Source organism: Camelus ferus, chromosome 1 (assembly GCF_009834535.1).
Source record: "Camelus ferus isolate YT-003-E chromosome 1, BCGSAC_Cfer_1.0, whole genome shotgun sequence".
Lineage (NCBI taxonomy): Eukaryota > Metazoa > Chordata > Mammalia > Artiodactyla > Camelidae > Camelus > Camelus ferus.
Genome location: NC_045696.1, coordinates 108,814,632 through 108,835,408, shown reverse-complemented (window position 1 = coordinate 108,835,408; position 20,777 = coordinate 108,814,632). Strand labels below are relative to the sequence as shown.

The following is a 20,777-nucleotide window of genomic DNA, read 5'->3' as shown; positions in this document are numbered from 1 at the left end:
GCCCTGTGCCTCCGTTTCTTCACAGTAGTACTTATTTCACGGGGTTGTTGGAAAGATCAAATGTGTTACGCAGTGTTAGATGGAGAAGAAGGAGAAGGGGAGGTCGAGAAAGCCAGTCTGGAAGGGCGTTCTCGGAAGAGGAAAAATTAGGCAGGTGATGGAAAACATAATCCAAATTGGCTTAAGCAAATGAGAAATTCGTTGACTTTTCCTAGTGGACCAGGAGGGTTAGACAGCGCCATGGACCTGGCTTCTCTTTCCCTTTGTTCATCACTCCTGCTGGGCTGATGCCATTCCCCCAGACTCTCTGCATGACCTCACCAGGATGCTTGCAGGCAGCTGTAGCCTTCCAGGGTGGACTCAATGGAAAGAATAGCAGGAGACTTTGTTCTTGCACTCCTAGGAAGAGCGCTTGGGTGGACCCTGGCCGGGGTGGGGTGTGGGGTAAGCCTGTGCGTGACCTTGAACCACTTCCTGAGGTCGGCTGGAAGCTCAGAGACCATCTCACTCTGTCCATCTTAAAACACGCCCTCTCCCGTGTGCACTTCTGGCTTCTTGTAATGGAACAAGAACTTTAAGACCCTATAAAGCATTTTGAGTGCAAAATTGGCTGGATTTTTAGTCATATTTTGTTTCTGATCTCTTAGCTTTGTCTTACCCTGTCCAAAAAGTGAACAGTTTTTTAGCAACTTGTGTTTATGGTGTCTTTCCAAAGCATTCAACTTAGTGTCACAGGAGCAACAGCTCTACTTCACATTTATACTTTATAGGTTTATTAATATTTGATTAAATTAAGTATTTATAACAACAAATACAACTGGCAAACAGGTGTGGGGACAGACATAGCAGACTCTGGGCAAGCGTTCTGTTGAACTCGCGGGGCACAAGTGCACGAGTCTCCTTGAGCTGTCACAGGGCTGTGGGCATCGGGTCCGTGCATTTGACAGAGTGAATAGAGAAGAGCCGGTAAAGCGGGCGAATCAGACAAGGTCATTAAAGAGACTTCCACTGCCCAAGTTTGCTCTCGGATAACTGGCCAGTTGCAGAGGATGTTGAGAGAGTGAGCTGGGCCCAGTGGGATGGGCGAGAGAAGAAGGGAGCCCTGGACTCCCTAAGGAGAGCCCACAGTCCACATAGTGGCTTCAGTCCCACAGGCAGACCTGATGTCCACAGTTTGTGGGCGTCCGATCTGAGCGAGGGGGATACCCAGAGCAGAGTGGGCAGGGCTGGGTGGGGATGTTGGAGGAAAGCATCCTGCCCACTCTAAGTGTATTTCCTCAGGGTGGTCCCAAGTGCCAGATTCCCCCAGGAAGGCCAGGAGGGCACTCACCCCTTTTCCCAGGGACCCAGGCAGGCACAACAGTTTTGAGTCCCACTGGATTCAAGATCTCAGGCAGAGACCAGCATCACCTAATATCGCCCTGGACCGCCTGAATCAGCTGCAGTGTGCGAGGATGACCCAGCCTCAGAAAACCCCAGCCAAAGACAGGGCTGGTCTCAGGAGCCTCATCATTAGGACAGGGACAAGGAGGCCGACCTTCCAGACTGTCGTGGGGATTAAATGAAATAAGAATCACCGAGTTTCCAGTACAGAGTAAGTACTTAAAGTGTCAGCTCCCTCTTGGCCATGCCTCCCTGGTTTTCCACTGTGGAAATGGATCTCACAGAAGTTAAGCAACTTGCCTGGTTTATCTGGTACAAGAGGGTCAGAGCAGGGCCCCGAAGCCCCCTCTTCCCCCCTAGCCCGGGTGTGTTCAAACACCAGGTAGGCTCTCTATTAGCTCAGACCCCCTCCTGCCCCTGGGACGGGTGACCTGTGACCCTTTACCATGGGTTACCGCACAGGGAGAAAGGCCTCAGCTTAATAACGTAGCAGAGATTAGAAATGCATCAGCCGAGGGAGGCCATCAAAGGCCCCGGTTACTAAAACGATGTCAGGTAACAACCTTTCAAACCAGCTGCCGCTCAGGGGAGGAGGGGAGCTGGGTAATGATTACAGCTTGGGGTCTAACATGGAGCCCATCGCTTACTCAAAACACTGCCGCTTTCTGGCCGTTACTGCCCGGGTGCCCCTGGGTCCAGGCAGGTGGGTACCTTTCATAATCGGAGCCTCCAGTGAGTCAGTTTGGCCAATTCTCTGGGCTAGAGGCTTGGCTTGGATGAGGGAGTGAGGAGTTCTGCAGGTGAAGTCCTCACACTCTGGCACTGGGGTAGGGGAAAACGGTGCTAAGCTCCAGAGGCCTTTGAGTTCTTTGTTCAAAGTGGATTCGGTTACCGGGGGCAAATCAGGTAGATGTGGGGCGGTTGGTCTGCCACCTCGCCGTGTTCATTATTTATTATTTATGAGCTTTATTATTATTGCCTGTACTGAGCGCACTGCACTTTGTAATGCAGGGCTCCCTAGGTGAGCTCAGCCAAGCCTGGGACTTTAAATACTGCCTGGACCCTGAGGACCCCCAAACTCACTTCCAGCCCAGTCTCTCCTCCCACTGCAAACACCTGATTCCCCTTTGGCCCTGGATCTCTGCACTGGACTGTTGCAGCCTCCTCGGCCACAGCATGTCCAAAACTGAACTGTTCCTCTGCCAGTCCCAGTGAATGGCCTTATGATCTGCCTGGTTGTCATAGCCCCAAAGCACGGGTTGCCTTTAATCCCCTCTCTGCCTCGTGGCCCAGTCTACCCATATACCCTGCCAGCTCTCCTTCCAGAGCACCTCCTGGATCTGTCCCCTTTTTGTCCCCTTCCCTCCACCTCCACCACCTGGTCCCAGCCCCTATCATCTTTGGCCTCCAGGTTCCTTCTCCCCCATTCCAAGTCTCAGTCAGGTGAACCCCTTCCCCATTTCAAACTCCTGTTGTCTTCCCATCACACTTAGAATAAGACCCCAGCTTGGTGCCATGGCCCCCGGGATTCCACGTGCTCTGACCCTTGACCCGCTTTGCAGTATTCTGCAGGCTCTGCTGACCTCTCTGGCTCTTTAACAGAGCAGGCTTTTTCCCACCTCGGGACCTTTGCAGTTTCTGTTCCCTCTGCCTGGAAGCCTTCCCTCGGGGCTTTCCAGGACCTGCTCCTTCTCATCAGGCAGGTTCCAGAGAGGCCTTGCCACCCCACCTTAGTTAAATCATTATTAGACCACCTTGGAGCACTTGCAGTTATCTGAAATTATCTTCCTTATTTGTTTACTAACCTACAGTCTGCATGCACTGGAGTGCGGATTCTGCTCTGAACAGGGCTTAGGACCCTACTTGGAACATGGGAGGCTCTCAGTAAATATTTATTGAGTGAATTCACGAACACATGTTTTGCTAATTTCAGTAATAACCTAGCAAAGTAGATTTCATCTACTCTGTTTTTCAGGAAGTGAAAGTTGCAAAGAAATCACCTATCTTGCTTAAGGTTATCCAAGCTTATCGGTGGCAGAGGTGAAGTTCAAACCCAGTTTTGTCTGCTCCAAAACTCTTCTCCATGCTACCTTTCCAAGACAAACCTGCTTGGGTGCTACCCCCAAAAGAGAATGTTTGAGGATCCCCTGAGACGGTGTTCCTTAGCTGGCTCATGGTCACTTCTAACAGAGCAGTTACTGTGTCTGGACCCTGGGTCTTTGCAATTACCCTCCTCATCATCCCAGCAGCTGCAGGTGAGGGAGCAAGTGTGAGTGGCGGGGAGGGTTGGGTAGAATGAGTAGTGGCTGCCTTAAAGCTCTGGGTTATCCCCACAGGGACTGCATCAGCATGGCCCCGTGATGGCCAGCGGTCGGCCTCCTTAGGGGAGTTAATACAGGTAACTGCACCAAGCTATTAATGCAGCCAAGGGCAACGTCTGCAAAAAGTCCAGATTAGAATGGAACCATATGGGCAGCTATTTGATAGCAAGCATTGGATGCTGTGTCACCATGTGGTGACACAGGGGCTGCCAAATTGCCCCTCCACCCACCTCCGATGCCTGCATCTGCTCTTGTTCCCCATGTGGAGGGGACCCCTTCTGCTGTAAAATCCTTGACTTTCCGGTCCTCTCCCGTCCCTCTGTTTTCCCTCGGGTGCATTCTGGTGGTTCTGAGCCTCACTGGACACCTGAGAATAAAGGACACCTTCTCACAACAAATTGACGAAGGATGGCTTGATTCTGGGGAGCAGCTTTGCCTGCCTAGGAGGGAACCGATGATCTGCACCCCCACTTCCCCCACACCAACTAAGGGGTTCCAGGATACTAGAGTAGCTCTGATGTGGTTTACCTGGGCTCTTATGAGCACATCTGAAAGATAACTCCCGTTCCAGGGGGAGGCCCTGTGCTAACAGTCCCTCTCCTCTCGCCTCTTCCACTGCTTATAATTTGGATCCAGTACAATTAATCAGACTGTAAGAGAGTCCAGGAACATTAAGCAGAATTTGCCATTTTCATGCAAAGCTGAGAGACACGGCTATTTCACATGTAGCGATTAGACATTTTTATGGCCAACCTATCACATTCCACACCACAGATTTCCAATAAATAAAGGGAGGCTAGAACGGGGCCTGCCAGTCATGTAACAATCCAACTAACAGTATCGTGGGCAGAACTGTGCTTTCTTGACATGTAATTTATTCAATTACATGAGTGATCACGTCACTCCCTGCTTAAGTTCCTTCAGTGTCTTTACATAAATTAGAATGACGGTGAGGACCTTAACAGCTCCCCTCCATCCTGGTACTTGTCCAGAGCACCGTGCGAGAATATTGCACATGCCTCCTCCACCAGGCTGGGTGTCCCAGGAAGCAGGGACCGCACTATTTTTCATATCCCTTGAAGAGCACAGGGCCCGGCACCCAGAGAGAGCCTGGCGGAGGTTGGCTGAATGGATGGATGAATGAATGATCAATCAAAGACACTGGGGACAGTCGCTGGTGGGGACGGACGGGGTAGCGTCTCATGGACCTGACGTGGCTCAGGTTTCAGCCATAATTCACAAAGTGACATTTCTAGATATTGGACACATCACTTGGAATTTTCTTTCTCAGCCTAGACCCTTAAACCTAAACCATTAAATTAGAATTCTGCCCACTTAACAACCTGGGCTGGGACGTAAATGGGGAGAACATGAGCCAGTTCATGCCCTCATGGAGAGAGGAGAGGGGAGAGGAAGAGGGAGAGAGAGGAACACATGCCTCTGAGTGAGTGGGGGCCCGGCACCCACTCCCCTGATTCCCTCCTGCTCCCTGCGACCTGACTGTCTAGCTGCCCTGAGTGTGATAAAGGATTTGGCCTCAAAACCTAATTTACCCCCTCCCCCAGGTAAGGGAAGCCTTTTCTGGGGGTGTATTTGCCACCTCTGATGGTTTGGGGATTCATCCTGAATTTATCTGTATATGGATAACCAACCATATAGTGGTTATCTTTGCATCTGGTCAGCATCTGAGCAATCATAGTGTCTTTCTTAGTTGAGGAAATACGGCAGTGGGGATGTAATGGAGCAGGACCCTGTGGGCCTTCCTGGGACAGACCTCTCCCCCGTATCCTCTGCTGCAGCTCCTCTCTGAAGTTCCCAGATTACAGTATCTCATGTATATTTCCTGAGCTTTTCAGATGCTTAAAACCACCACCAAAGGGAAGAAATTAATTACTTGATGATCGAGAGCACATGGCCCCCAGACCTTCTGGAGCCTACGGGTTGATGGTGTTGACCACCGTTACCTCCACATCAACCAGTCAGAATTGTGCACGAGCTGATCACGTACCCTGTGACCCCTCTCCCTTATTTGGCCTTTAAATATGCTTTGCTGAAACCCTTCGGGGAATCTGGAGTTTTCTTGGGCATGAGCCACCCCATCCTCCTTGCTTGACCCTGCAATAAATTTCTCTCTGCTCCAAACACAGACTTTGTTTGTTTGGCCTCATGGTGCATTGGGCACATGAACTTGCCTTCGGCAACTGGGACTCACTTCTTGTTGCTGTCAGTTCACAAGTTCTGCTCACGGCTGCCTGTCGTGCAACCAGGAGGTGGTCCTGCCCCACCCCTGCCCACTGCCCTTCTGGAGAAGCTGGACTGGCACGGGGATGGCCATTGAAGGACGGTCCCTTTGTGGATCTGGGTCAGCAGGTGGTGGCGAACAGTGCCTCTTGACATCCCTGAGGGAGAGATGGTCGGGGTGGGCTTGAGGGCAGTGGGGACCCTCCTCCAGTGTGGGCTAAAGAACAGAAGCAAAGAAGAACAAGGAGGTGGCATCTCTCTCAACCTCGGATTCCAGTTTCAGCAGAGTAGCCTTTATTAGGAAGTCAGTGGGCAGGGCTTCGGCACTCAAGTTGGGCTGAGAGTTTTCAAGGAGATACTGAGAAAGAACAGGGCGTCCTCCTCTCCAGAGAAACATTGGTGGGAGCAGAAATTCAGCTGCTTCCGTGGTTGGTCTGGGTGGAAACTTGATCTCAGCAGGGCCGGTTACGGATGCTGGCGGACGTGCGGGCAGCCTGTGGCTGATTGCTGCAGCACTGCCCTCGCCTCCAGCCTCCGGGTGTTCTTTAGTGCAGTCCAGAAATTGGGATTTTTATGTTACATCTTCATTTTTTAAACATTAGCAACAGATTTTTTTTAATCGAAACATAGTTGCTTTATAATGTTGTGTTAGGTTCTGGTGTATAGTGCAGTGATTCCGTCATACATACAATACATATTCTTTTTCAGATTCTTTTTTGTTATAGGTTATTACAAGATACTGAATATAGTTCCCTGTGCTGTACAGCAGGACACCTTGTTGTTTATATATTTTGTACATAGTAGTTAGTATCTGCTAGTCCCAAACTCCTAATTTATCCCTCTGCCCTCTTTCCCCGCTGGTAACCATAAGTTTGTTCTTTATGTCTGTGAGTCTGTTTCTGTTCTGTAAATAAGTTCATTTGTGTCTTTTTTTAGATTCCACATATGAGTGATATCATATATTTCTCTGACTTACTTCACTTAGTATTAGCAACACATTTTTAAAAACATTATATACACTGTTCCCCTTCCCGGACTCAAGGGACTCATGGCTTGTTGGCTTTAGGAGGCTGCAGGCTGGCCTGGACTGCCTGGCGGGACTTCAGTGTTCAATACCTCAGGGGCACACGGTGATTCTTGACACCTCTTCTGAAAGCACAGACTGAAGTCACTCCTAACATAGAGACACGGTCCTCTTTCTTCTTGCTGGAGAGTTTTCAGGAGGCCCCCCAGCGTGCGGGCTGCATTCATTGTAGGAGTTACCTGGAGGCCTGTGTATAGAGTCTGGACTCCCTGCTGCCGTAACTGGAGCCCCTTACCTCTTACCTCCTTTGCAGACGGAGCTGACGCCGATGCACCCCCCTGCGAGCCCAAAGTCTCTGTCTGAAGGGGACTGTCCACTTCCCTCCCCTTCCTCATCACTGTCTGACCTGGGCGGCCAGTGGGCCAGGCCTTTGCACCACTTTTGGGGGTCCTGCCCAGAGCTTGATTCATGTCCCAAGAGACTGGCCTCCCACAGGGCTTGCTGGCACCTGGACAAAGTCTTCCGGGGTGGAGACCCTGCCCAGGAAGCAAGACAGCTCAGCTCCGACTCCAGCAGGTGGCTCTGTTGGCTCCTGGGGAGAATCCAGCCTTGTCCCTGATCCCCTTCCATTTGAATCAGCCAGGAACAGCTGACCTGCCCGCCTGGTCCCTCACCAGGTCTTTGTGTTGGCAGGCAGAGGGGAGCAGAAGGCCAGCTGGGAGGGAGAGCGTGGGCAGATGGCGGCCCTGCCGGCAGTGGGGAGGGTGCACGCGGGCAGTCTGCAGAGGACTCGGCCCGGGGCTCCCGCGAAGGCTGGGGCACGTATGGACCTGTGGGGAGTGGGGGACCGGTGGCTTTCAGGGGACCCCCAGAGGCCTGGGCAGCACGGCCCTGTAGACTTGTTCTGCCTTGAGCCTCTGCATTGATGCCGCCACAGTCGCCGAAAGTTCCTCAGCACCTCTGAGCTCTCGTTTTCACATCTATAAAATGTAGATAATAACCACCTCTCAGCGTGGTGATGAGCTAATGTTGGTAAGAGGGCTTGAAACACCGTAACTTGCTACATCTAAGTGAGATGATTATTATGTTTACCTATTTTTATTCCACTTCTTGAGTGCTTATTTTTCGTCCAGGTCTTTAAAGCAAACATTTTAAAGACATCCAAAATGGAACAGGTCAAGGAAGTGGCCACAGGGCCTCTTTTCAGCCTTTGTTATCTCCGGCTGGAAGGGAGACTGTTGCCTCCTCCCCCTAACTAGCCTCCCAGCACCCAGCACAGGCTCCCTGCACCATCCTCCACACAGCCTCCAGGGGGCGCTTTCCGAAACCGTGCCCACAATCTTGTCATCTTCCTGCTCTACACCCTCAGCTCTCACAGGACGCATGTAGGCTGAGTTCTGTGCTATGCAGGGAGCTGGGCAGGAGGAGGGTAGGGCACAGTCCTGTCCCCTGGCTTATGGCCTGGGGCTCCTCTGCCTCTGCAGGGTGAGAGTCACGGCTCCCCATCTTCTGGAGCTATCCCCTGTCCCCTCCTCAGCAAGCCCCAGGCGAAACTCCCAGCGCTGAATGGCCAGTGTTGTCCCTGGGACACACTCAGGCCAGCACAGGCTGGTGCTGGGCCCCCTGCCCTCTCTGCTCCCTCCATCCCTCCTGATCTACCAGTTTCTTGCCCAGCCTGCATGACTCAGCCTTTGGAGAAAGGCAAGGGATGGATATTCCACTCAAAATAGCTTAAAGGAAAGGGGGATTTATTGATTCACAAAACTAAAAAGTTGTGTGTTTACTGGATGCAGGTGCTCAGGCAACACCAGGACCTTACCTCTCCCATCTTGTGTCTCTGCTGTCTTCCCTGGAAGCTTCATTCTTAGGCAGGACCCCAAAGTGATGGCAAAGACGGACACCCACAAGTTCAGGCGTGAAATGTAGACAGTGTGCATCACTGTCGGCTGGTTTGGGTCATGTGACCGACCATCCCTTGTGGCTGGGGGTAATGGGCTAGGATGGGGCGGATGTTTGGGGCAGGATGGGGAGGGTGTGAGCCTGGTTGGATCCTATAGACTGAGAGTCGGGGGGAGTAGTTTACTGGAGCAGAATCAGGTGCTCTTACTAAAGAAAAGGACGTAGATGCTGGGCAGCCGGCACAGCAGGTTCCAGCCCGCCTTCCCCGACTGCTTGCACCGCCCCAGAGGGTCACGTGCCGCCCACCTGGCCTGCTGCTCTTATCACCGTGGAAGGAGTTTTCCCTCTCGCGCCTGTTTCTCCCACTGCCCTGTGAGCTGGGGCGTCGGTTCCCTTCAGCTCTGACTCCTCACCACCCGATCCTGTGAGCCCATGGAGGCCCATCCTCAGGCTTGCACACAAGTGGAGTCACACTGAGAAGAGTCTGGAATCAGATGGCAGACCTGGGGTCGATGCTAACGGTAACAGGTGTGGGCCCTTGCCGTGCACACCGGTCCAGGTCCTGAGAGTCCTGTGGTCTGATAAGATCCCCCATTGGGGGCCACTCCTTTGTGTGCTGAGACTGTCATGTCATGGACGAGATGCCTGGAGGCCCTGAGCTTTGGACGAGGATGCTGCCCAGCAAGGATGGAAATGAGTGGTGCAGCTTCAGAGGAGCTGGTCTGCTCCTGGTTGGGGAGGAATCCACCCAGCCGCTGGCACCGCAGCCCCCAGGGAGCAGGGCTGGACCCAAAGCTGTGTCCCTTCCTGGTTGAGCACCTCTCCTTGTCCTCCTCAGACCCTCAGGGCTCCCTCTGTGATATCCGTCAGCCCCCTTTGATGGTAGCCGAGCTCACGCAGGACACTACCTTCTTAAAGGCACCAACTCTAGAAACAGTGTCACCATCTGTCAGGAGAAGGATAGTAGGAAAATTGTGTCTAATGACAAAAACCCCAAAGTGTGTGAATAATTCGTTCACCTCTTTAACAAACTGTAGGGGTTGAAGGTTATTCCCTGTAGCAACTTTCCCTCCTGCACACGTGCTTTCCTGTGGGGGAGGGGAGGGGTGGCTCCACCGTAGGGGCTGGGGACTGTGTGTTACCTGCAGCCTCTTGTACCCGTGGTGCCGCCCCCCTACCTGGGGACCCTGGGGACGCTGTGCCTGGCAGTGTCACGCATGGAGGCAGGGATTCAGGTGAGACCCACTGCAGTGTCCTTCCTCTTTCCCTTCAGCAGCAGGAGTGGCCCCTCCCGCCACCAGTTCAGCCCTCAGTGCCACCAGGTCAGGTCGGGGTGAATCACACGTAGTCCCCATGGGGGTGGCTGGGGGAGGGCCAGCCCGCCCCCACCTCTGCCTCTGTGTGGAGATTACCACCAGCCCCTCAGTGATGGTGATGGTGGACACTGAGTGTCCCAGGTGAGGATGGCCTCGGGAAGGCTGGGACTTCCTGGAGAACCTTCTGGCCCTGTCTCATTGATCTTTCTGAGGGGTATTTGTATATCGTGAATTCAGAACAAGTTTCAGGCTGTTCTTCGAGCAGTTTCTTAAGAAAATGGCCAAGTGAAATGAGCTATTCCGAATAATTCATTTTCCTTCTTCCACGTTTAAATGTGCTCTTCCTTTAAATGGAGAAGCAGCCAGATGTGGAATGGGGAGAGTTGGTGGCTCCCATTAAAGTTATTAAAGGACAAAGAGAGGCTGGAAACCCCGTGAATTAAAAAACTATTGTGTTGGTGGAGGGAACTGACCCCAGGGGCCGGCATCCGCACCCCTGGCTAGTGAGAGGGGAGCTGCTCACTGAGCACCAGGTGAGTCCACAGGGTGGGGGTGCTGAGCTGCCAGGGGTGGGGCTCTCCAGGCTGTGACTTCCTTTGGCTTCCAGACAGCTGGTGGGGAGGGAGGATTTGACCCCTTTGTGGTAACTGATTACAGGATTAGGAGGTTTTCCCAGCCAGGAGCCCAGACACTGAGGGCAGAAGGGACCTCCAGGGCCACGAAACCCAGGGTTGCTCTGCACGTCTGTTGTTCACACACTAGTCACCTTGATGAGCTTTTGCCATATGGCTTTACTACCTGTACCATTGCTGACTCACGTCTTAATAATTTAAGTGCATTCATTTGTAAAAGAAAGTTTAAATCAGTCTAGTACATGGAAAATTGGACATATGCAATCAATGGAAGACCACTGTCAAAATGAATCAGTTGAAAAAAAAAACGATGTGAAGCTTTAGCAAAAATCTAAAGCTGGTTTTCTTGTATTTGAGTGCCAAGTGTTCAACAGCTGTTAAAAAAAACAAATACCACATGCAAACTGAGACTTTCTCCCTTACGGGAATCAGAAGGATTGGAAAGAAGTTAAAAGAGGCATGCATTTCTCCCTAAGTCATTCAGTATGATTTAGTGTGGTGTCTGGAGCAATCCTAAGATTGCTTTGAATGTTACAGCGGTGCCTGCCTCCCCGCTCACCCGGGAATCTCTGCTTTCCCCACCCTGCCCTCTTTCCTATTTCCCAGAAGGTGTAACTGAGGCTTATAGAGAGAGTAATACACCCGGGGTGCCCAGAGCTGACCAGAGAGCAGAGTCCAGGTCTCAAGACTGGGAGACTGGAACCGTTGGATCATTGCTCAGCCTGAGAAACCCACATCTGATCCCAATTCCAAGCCAGAAGCATTTACCAAGCAAAGATTCCATCAAGAAATGCAAAGGGTGGATATTCAGTGGGGGAAATTGGTCTCATTTCCTGAGCTTTAGGGGAAGGGAATCAAGTTTGGATGAAGTTCTGAAAGTGATAAGACAGGTCGGCAGAGTTGTCATAGAATGATTTATATCAAAACCTCGCCCAATACCATCATTACCAACAAAATCAAATCCCAAGTGGGCACTGGCAGGGGGCGGGGTCTGACTGGTAGAGATATAAGTGAGGCTGGAAAAAATCCACATACCCCAGAGGACGTCTCAGAGTTGGAGAACAAACGATAAGGCCTTCTCTGAGCATCCAGGATTCCTGTTCCCTGATAACCACCCCAAATGCTGGGCTTTTCCTGACACCGTCTTGCACTCTCTGTTCTCAGCCTTTTGCATTTGTGTCTTTTGCTTGGGGGCTGGAAGAGGCCTTACAGAAGGAAACACTCTGCCTTGGTCTGAACTGACCTGCATGCAGCAGGCTGGACAATAAACACAGAACCGAAGGTGACAAGGACGTTGCTGCCCTCCAGCCGTGGAAGGACTGACCGGGAAACATGGGGGTGCCCTGTGAACAGACCTGGGCTGCTTTGCTCCAGGGCTTCTGTGGAAGTGTGTTTCTGCAGGATATGTGCTTCTTGGTGACACTTTTGGGTTATGAACAGTCTCTTAGGCCAACAAGGGAGTTTTGCTGAGGAGACACAGGGCTGGTTTGTCCACTGCAGCGGGCACCTGTGGGGTGCAGCCCATGGAAGGTACAGGATGGCTCCACTCTCTCTCCTCTGTCCACCCCTCTTGCCACTGGCCTGAAGGGTTCCCGGAGCCAGCCAACTGGCAGTGGCCACGTGTTGTCCACCCAGCTGGGTGTTCTTACTGGAGACAGCAGGAGCCCTCCACATAGCCAAGAGATGGCCCCCACTACTTCAGAGGGCTGGCATTGAGGGCCCATCACCAGGGACCATGGGCAGACAGCTCGGGCCCATCACTCCTCCACCGAGATCCATCTTCTTGGGCCCCCCTCGGAGCATCCAGCCAGAGCTCGGCCAGGGAGGCTGCAGGGGGCGAGCATTTGGGCTGCCGGGCTGCGTGGCGAGGCACTCTTCACTGATGAGAATCCCAGATGTGTCCTCACAGGAAGGTTAGGCAGCTTGAAATTGGGCTTCTGGGTCCTTCTTTCAAGAAGGAAGAGATGTTACTGCTTTGTCTGTGAGAGGAAGAGGTGACGTGAGAATTACCACCTGGCCGAGGGTTCTGGGACTTGGGGTGCAGTTAAGGGGAGTAAAGCTGTTCATCACTGGAGCAGCACCATTCTCACACTCACTTTGGCAGATCAAGGGTAGCAGAGGGGCCCTGGTCAAAACAGTTTGAGCGCTGCTCTCGTGGGGGATTCTGCGTAGACAGCCTTCACTGGCTGTGGGAGGGCCTTTTGTGAGCAGTGGCTCAGAGCCCTTGTATCAGTGTCCCTAATGCAGGGAATAGCATCTCCCGGGGAGGCAGAGGCCGCAAAAGCTCCGTGGAAAGAGGCGGGGTGTGTGTGTGTTTCATGTGGATGGGTGAATCAGGTGTGTAGCATGTGCATGGCAGTATGTTTTACGTAGCTGTGTATGTGGTGTGATGGGGCCTGCAGGTATGTGCAGGCAAATAGGGGCTGGGAACTGTCAGAAGGGAGAGCCCACCAAGAAGCAAAACACAGCCCCCAGGCTGACTTGAGAGAAAGAGGCCTTGGTGGGTGATGGATGACATGCATCCCCATTCCAGAACTACTTCACCTGGGGCCCCACTCGCCTCAGACTGATGGGGCCACTGGAGAGACCTGCTGGCAGAGGCTGAGTGCCAGCTACCTGTGGAGCTGGGTCAGAAGGGACCTCTCTTTATAAACCAGGCAAGACCTACAGGGGCGGGAGTCTTGGCCAAGGACGATGACAGGTTTGTGTCCATCAGTGGAGTTCCTCAACAGACATCCACACCAGAATGGTAAATAAATGAATAGTTGAATTCAGTCCCTCAACACAAGCATCGATCTTATTTTTAATCCTTGGAATTCTGACTTCTTAAAAAGAGCTTGCCTTGTCAGGCAGTAGCAGAGAATGTGGAAGGGGCTGCCTTAACGCCTGGCCATAGCCAAGCACAGATTCCTACAAAGATGACTGAGCAAATGAAAAGAAGGGTTTGCAGAGGGTTAATAAAGCTTTATTGCAAAAACCAAACAAAGAATTCATGGAATGATATGATAATGGGGAGCTGTCCAACAATATTCTTTGGGATGCATCCAAGACTGTAATCAGAGGCAAGCTAATTCAGTACTAATTTCAGGGAAAAAGATGAGGGAAAAAGGGATAATTAGAAAAGAAAATGGAAACACTAGAGGAATCACATAAACATAAATTAGGTCCCAAAATACTACCACAATTAATCACAGCCAGGGGAGAATCAAATCTCATCCTATCAAGAAGAACTGAATATTTCATAAAGTATACAAAAGAAGGATGAACCAAGAGGCATGCAGCCAGCCATAACTAAAACAAAAACACAAACAAACTAAAAAAAAATTTGTCAGAAATTAACAACCGAAATGCAAGAGAGAAATAACATCTTCATTAACCAGTGGGGATGAAAAATGGACTCAGAGAATACAATGAATGCTCATATTCCTCAAAGCCCAATCTCTTTCTATTGAAATTACAGCCATAACTTTCAAAAATCTTTTTTTATTTTTCCTCTCTCAGGAGCAGAATGATTCATTGGATAGAAAAAAGAAAAGAGAACAGAGGAAATAATTAAAGCTATAAAAAAAATTCCCAATTACGAAGCATCCGAGTCCAGATGGCTATAACACAGACTCACTATGAAGAATCAACGTGTGTGTGTGTAACGGGGCTGGGGTGGGGGTGCGTCTCTAAAATGATGGAGTTGGAGACCTGGAGATGGATGTGCCGCAATTAGGACTTCTTAGGACTGGAAGGGAACATCCCACACATCAACACTCGACTCTGAAGGTGGGGAAACAAGCCACATTCTGTTCCAAGGAGCAGAAACTGGAAACCTGTCCTAAGAAGAACAACTGAAGCAATGAGGACCGACTGGAGAGGAAAGATCCCGGAGGCAGACGTGAGAGTCACAGCAAGGAGAAGGGCCCCTTGTGCAGAGTTTGCACTGAGTCTCTGATTTGGGCCCTGGCTGTCTTAAAAAGAAATGTCCCAATGTCCTGCCCTGGGAGATGCTGAGCGCTCCATCCTGAGCAGAGGTTGTGCAGCCTCTTGGCAGAAGTGTTGAGGGGGACTCCAGTACTGAATTGGAAAGGTCCTTTTCAGCCCTTGTGTTATTTAATTCTGAGAGTGTAAGTGGGACCAACTTCACACTCTCCTAGAAAGGACAAGTGTTAGATTTAAGATTTTTGGAGGAGGAGAGGGTTCCTTGGCTAGCTTTTAACAGCTGGCCATGAACCCTGAGTTAGCCCTCAAAAAATAAAGGACACTGTTTCTCTCATGAAGAGGAATTGGAGGTGGTGTGGACCAGGGGGTCACTGCCGGTTCTGAGACTGGACCTTCTCGAGTAACCTCTGGTTACGTGGAGCCTCTGCAGCTGCTCCCTGCAGGGCGGAGATGCTCAGAGGGCAGGTGTTGCCAGGCCTTGGAAGAGTGGGGCGGAGGTCAAGGGAGAGTAGCTCTTAGGGTCCTTCCTGGTGCTGGGTACTGTGCTAAATGCATTTTATGCATCATCTCATAGCAACTCTATGAATTAGAGATTGTTTCCCTTGATTTAAGAGGTGAGGAAATGTAGTGCCCATGAACTTAAGGGCCATACTGCTGCTAGGTGGTTGGAGGATGGGATCTGAGCCCAGGTCCATCCACTCTAGAGCTGTAAGCACGGTCCGGTGATGACTCCCATTCTGGCCTCGATGCGTCAGGGCCTGCAGCCGTGGTCGGACTCCTGGGCCGTGATGTCTGAATGTCCGAGCAATGTTCCAGTGGCTGAGTCCCACATGTCAGAGGCTGTGGTCCCCCTCAGCATGTCGGAGAGCAGTGGTGGTGTGGAGAAGGCAGGATTTGAATGGTCCTTGTTGGGCAGGGCACAGTTGGAAGAATTCTGAGTCCGTGAGCAATCACAATTCTATTACTTCCTGAAGCCTCAAAGAAGCCTTTTGTATGCATATGCTTATTATAAATAAATGAGTGTAAGCTTTCTTTTAACTCTGAAAACACATGCTTGAAGCCACAGCTGCTCAGATGCCGTTCCTGGGGATTCAGAAGTTCATTTGATCAGAAGGTGGTCTGTTCTTGCCAGAGAGGATGGTGGGTTCTAATTAGCTGGGGTTCAAAGACTGAGTGAGCTTTGGACACCATTCTGTTAGTTAAACAAAATATCAAAAAATCAGCATAAACAAACATCAGGATATGAGTTAATAATACCATTTTCTTTCAAAAGATCTCAATGACCCAGACCGTATTTCCTTTGGCTAATTTGAATCTTTGTATTTTAAGAGGCCAAGGTACTGGGGCATTGGAATAATATAAATGAGTTTCCTCCACTGTGTAGGTTGAACTGTGCCGTACCCACACCTGACACGTGCGAGCACAAGGGAGGTGCTGGACCAATGAATAGAAACTGAGCGATCCATCTATTTAGACCTGATCTTTGGAATTGCATTCAATCAGTCAACATGCGTTTATTGAGTACTTAAGTAAATAAAGGCACCCTGGACTTGACATCAGCCCTTGGAGGAAACACAAGGAGCGGATGCAGCGATTCTCATATTGCAGGTCTGAGAGGATGGCTTTGTTAGAAATTCCCTGAATAATTAAAGAAAAAGGTTTGGATTCTGATGGTGCAGAGTTCTCTCTGCTTTTTGAGAAGGTTTTAATAAGGAGGGACAAAGAAGATGTGAAAAAAGATCCAAGAACACCCAGAGATGGACATCTGAGATGAGAAATACACTGGGTTGGACTGAAGGAAGATGAGGCACTGCAGGAAAGTTGAGTGAACTCAAGGACATAGTCCAAAAGGAGACACAGAGGGATGGATGGCTGAAGGGTGATGAACAAACCATCAGTGAACTGTTTGCATTAAAAACAACAACAAAATAGTACCATGTGTAATGGCAGGAAATATAAACAGCAAAAAAAGTGCAGAATGAAAGTGATAGCCTCTTTCCCCAGTGTGCACCCCGCTGTCTTCCCCAGTGATAGTCACTGGTAGCAGCGTCTTCCCTCCTTCCTTCCCTCCCTCCCTCTTCCTTCCTTCCTTCCTTCCTTCCTTCCTTCCTTCCTTCCTTCCTTCCTTCCTTCCATTGAAGTACAGTCAGTTACAATGTGTCTTTCTTTGGTGTACAGCACAATAACCCAGTCATGCATACACATACATACATTCATTTTCGTTTTGGTGAGTTTCTTGCGATTCCTTTCAGAAAAGCAAATATGCCCATAGCCACCTCTTTGTATTCGTAGATCTGAGAAGCAGCTCCGCGTTCGAGGACATTGAACCAGCAGATGACAGTCAGATCATCTTCTCCAGTTCTGTGCCTCCAGGACTCCCTAACCAAACTTCCTTATGTGCCCTCCAAGGAATTTTGCAGAACATAACTGATAGTGTGAGAAAGACGGGTTCTGTGGCTTAGAAAGTTTGGGAAAGCTTGGGGACAATGAAGTCAAGGGAGGGGACAGAGCTATCGCTGACTTGGCTGAGCTTCAGACTCCTGGTGAAGGAGAGAGAGCGGTGTTTCCCAGTCTTGGATCCAGGATCTCATTCAAGGAAGCGGGTGTGTTATTACTACCAGGGTGCTTCCAGAGTCTCTTGGGGGACCCTGCTCTGCCAACAAATGGGATACAGTGGCTTGACTGGAAACAGAACTGAATCTCCAGCGTGGTTGTGTGTGGGTGGCGTGAGAGAGACAAAGTCACCCAGCTTGCAAGTGATGCTCCTTTCCAATTGGTGAGGACACCGGGGAGGAAATTGGGAAACGGGGGGAAATAATTAGAGACACAGACTCATGTGGCAACAGACCCAGGATAACAGTTATCCATTGCTGCATAGGAACCGCCAACCCCCCCAACTGTAATGGCTTAGGACACCAACAGCAAATGACTTCTCATAATTCTGAGCACTGGCTGTGTCTTTTCTCCTCTGGTGTCACCTGGGCTCACTCCTGCAGCTGCATTTAGCTGGAGGGTGGGGGCTCTAAAGTTGCATCACTCTTGTGTCTGGCAGTTGGTGCCAGCTGTTGGCTGGGGACCTCGTTCTCCTCCATGGGGTCTCTCATCTTCCAGGAGGTGCCACTGGGCTTCTTCATGGCACAGTGGGCTCCGTCCAGGCAGAGGACAGGAGTGGAAGTTGTCAGGCCTCCTAAGCTGCCTAATTCACACATCACTTCCACTGATGCTGTCAAATTGCAGCAAATTGCAGGGACAGCCCAACTTCAAGGAGGTGGAGAAACAGACACCATCTATTGAGGGAAGGAATGGCAAGGTCACATTATAAGAGGCATAGACTCTTATAAGAGGGAGGCTAGATTGACTGGGAGCTGTTATTGTAACCATCCACCATGTGGGTTTGGGACAAAGGGCAGCCAGAAAGAGAATGACATTTGCACAGGAAAAAATAGGAAGTATTTATTTTCATTTACGTCTTTTGGTGTTAGCTCAAAGGGTACCAGAACAGCTTGTTATAAATCTGAATGATGCAAAGAAGTTGTTTCGGGAGTGATGACGGAGGAAAATCAAGTTTCTGTGGTTTTAACTCTGCAGCATGACCCGTTTGGTAAGTTAATGAAAGGCTGAGGATGAACGAGACTATGTCCGTGAAGCGCTTCTAGCTCCCTGTGCAGAGAGGGCTGTATCAGTGTTGGAGGAGTCATTAGACAGCTGTCAGGATGCCGCTGGACAGAGGGCAGGTCGTATTTTTCACATGGAAGGGTTGGCTTCTGACTTTCAGGGGCCTCCCTGCCTGGATTTGTGTTGACTGTTTCATCCACTCCTCTTGGCAAAGAGTGGAGTGAAAACTTTTCCAAGGAAAGGATTTTGCGCTGGGAGAGGACTTGATTGAGCTCCTTTTGCTGGGTGCGTTTGGTGCGCTGGGTGAAGGGTCCTGTGGAAGGTTCCCACCTCCAGCGCATCCTTGAGGATGGCCCTTCCCTGAGGGCAGCATGAGCACGGCCACTCGGGGCAACTGAGGCTGGCTCGGCGCGGGCAATCCTGTCCATGTTGGGGAAGGAATGCCCCCTGAGAGGCAGCATCTGTGTTTGCACACAGGGGCAACCAGCCAGACCACCGGGGACTTCCCATGACCGGGCCGGACCCGGCCTGATGCGCAGGTCACTGACGCTGGGACTAGGCCAGTCTCAGTTCCACACCGACCCGGGAGGTGTCATCAGTGGGCCCCACCCCGTGAGGGAGAGGGATCCTCTAGGGTCCCTCGGCCTTGGTGAAAGCATTCTATGGGCTGATCCCTTCTAGGAAAAGATACCCCTCTTTTCTGGAAGTAAAGTATATTCTCCTGGAGATGTCCATCTTACCCATATGTAATTTAGCTTATTCATCAACATTCCGGGCACAGTGCTGGGAATGGACACATCACAGTGAACAAAGCAGACAAAATCTCTTCTCTCCTAGAGCTTCCGAGAGTATTCTAGAAGGGGAAGGAGGCCAGTGCAGAGGCTCTGAGGGGAGGAGTGTGGCAGATTCCAGTAGCAGAGAGAAGGTTTGCTCAGGAGGGGGGACTGAGTTTAGGGCCTGAATGCTCAAGAGGTGGGCCAAGGTAAACTCCTTAAGAGCCATTTATAGGTCCTGGTGAGGAATTTAGATTTTCTGCTGAGTGCAGTTGGGTGCTGTGGAAGAGATTTAAGCAGGAGGGTGAATGGATGTGATCTATATGTTTAAAAGATCCTTCGAGCTGTTGAGTAGGGAAGAAAGAGAGGAATCTGTGGGGAGGGGACCAGATGCAGGAGGCCGGGCCTGAGGAGATGGTGGCCTGGGCTGGGGGATTATGAACAAGCATGTATTTTTGAGTAGACTGCAAATTCTGCCTTCGTTGCAACAATACAGCTTGAGTCATCAATGAAGTGCTTGCCCCCATGGGGCCACTCTGGGCTATGGTCCCAGACCCCCAGTTCCCTCGTTCACCACTGTCCTATCACAGGGGATTCTTGGGTGAAAAACTACGCGAAGCACTACCACACAGAAACTATTGTGTTAGAACAGGTAGGTAGCCCCTTGGAAAAAGAAAGGGAGGGTTATTTTGAAACTTTGTGTTTTATTCCATTCATCTACCTCTTTCAGTGCCAGAACCGCACTGTTTTTGCTGGCTATGGTGTGACAGTATGTTTTAATACCTGGTATGACTGTTGCCTCTTCTTCTTTCGTTAGTTTTCCTGGCTACTCTTGCTTGTTTTACTTGCACTAAAATGTTTTGAAAATGTTTCAGATCTAGACAGAGTTTAAAGAATAATGCAACACTTTAAAAAAAAGAAAGAAGGATGTGTTGTAGATATTGATCGACCTACCACTCAGCTTCTGAAATATCTTCCAATTTCCTCTGCAAATGCGGAGGAAACCCCATCCATCTCATCTCAATCCCTGCCCTGCCTCCCACCAGGGTGCCCACTGAAGCTGGTGGGTTTTTTTGGTTTCCATGAATTGTATTCACTTTTAATGCCTGTGTATGTGGGCCTAAACAAAACAGTAACCTAGATGTTTCTAAATTTTGTACAGACAGTATTACACTGTATGTGTCCTGCGGAACCTTGTTCTTTTCCCCCGAACTCAACATTACGTTTGAGAGATTCTTCCAAGTTGAGACAACGTGCTCGCGCCCATTGTCACCGCAGCTGTGTGGTGTTTTGCTGTCTGAAAATACCAATTTATTCATTTTCCTGGTGATGGGTACTTAGCTTGTATATAATTTTCTACCATTATAAACAGTACTTCGATGGACATTTCTAAGAATTTCCCCTTGGGTCTTTTGGTTCTATACTGAGGAATGGAATATCTTGTTCATAGGACATCCACTTGTTCCGGCCTCCTAGACCGAGTCAAATTGCCCTTTGAAGTGTGTATACCTGTTCGTTTTCCTGTTTTAATTTTAGAATTAGCTCCACTATTTCTAAATGAGCATATAAATAAATAACAGGTTCATTAGATTAAATGTATAGATTAATTCAGGAATACTTAACATTTTATGATGTTTAGAATTCAT

General features: G+C 50.2%; 1 protein-coding gene and 1 long non-coding RNA gene across 2 annotated transcripts in view; one reads left to right on the top strand and one right to left on the bottom strand.

The window, feature by feature from the left end:
* Positions 1–20,777, top strand: part of EPHB1 (EPH receptor B1) — a 409,323-nt gene that overhangs the window by 67,374 nt on the left and 321,172 nt on the right. The gene's annotated exons all lie outside the window — the stretch shown is intronic.
* On the bottom strand, positions 537–14,270 carry LOC116666056. The gene is made up of 3 exons (XR_004322913.1): positions 13,740–14,270; positions 9,285–9,290; positions 537–547 (listed from the first exon to the last, which is right to left on the bottom strand). It is a non-coding gene; the product is annotated as an uncharacterized LOC116666056 (long non-coding RNA).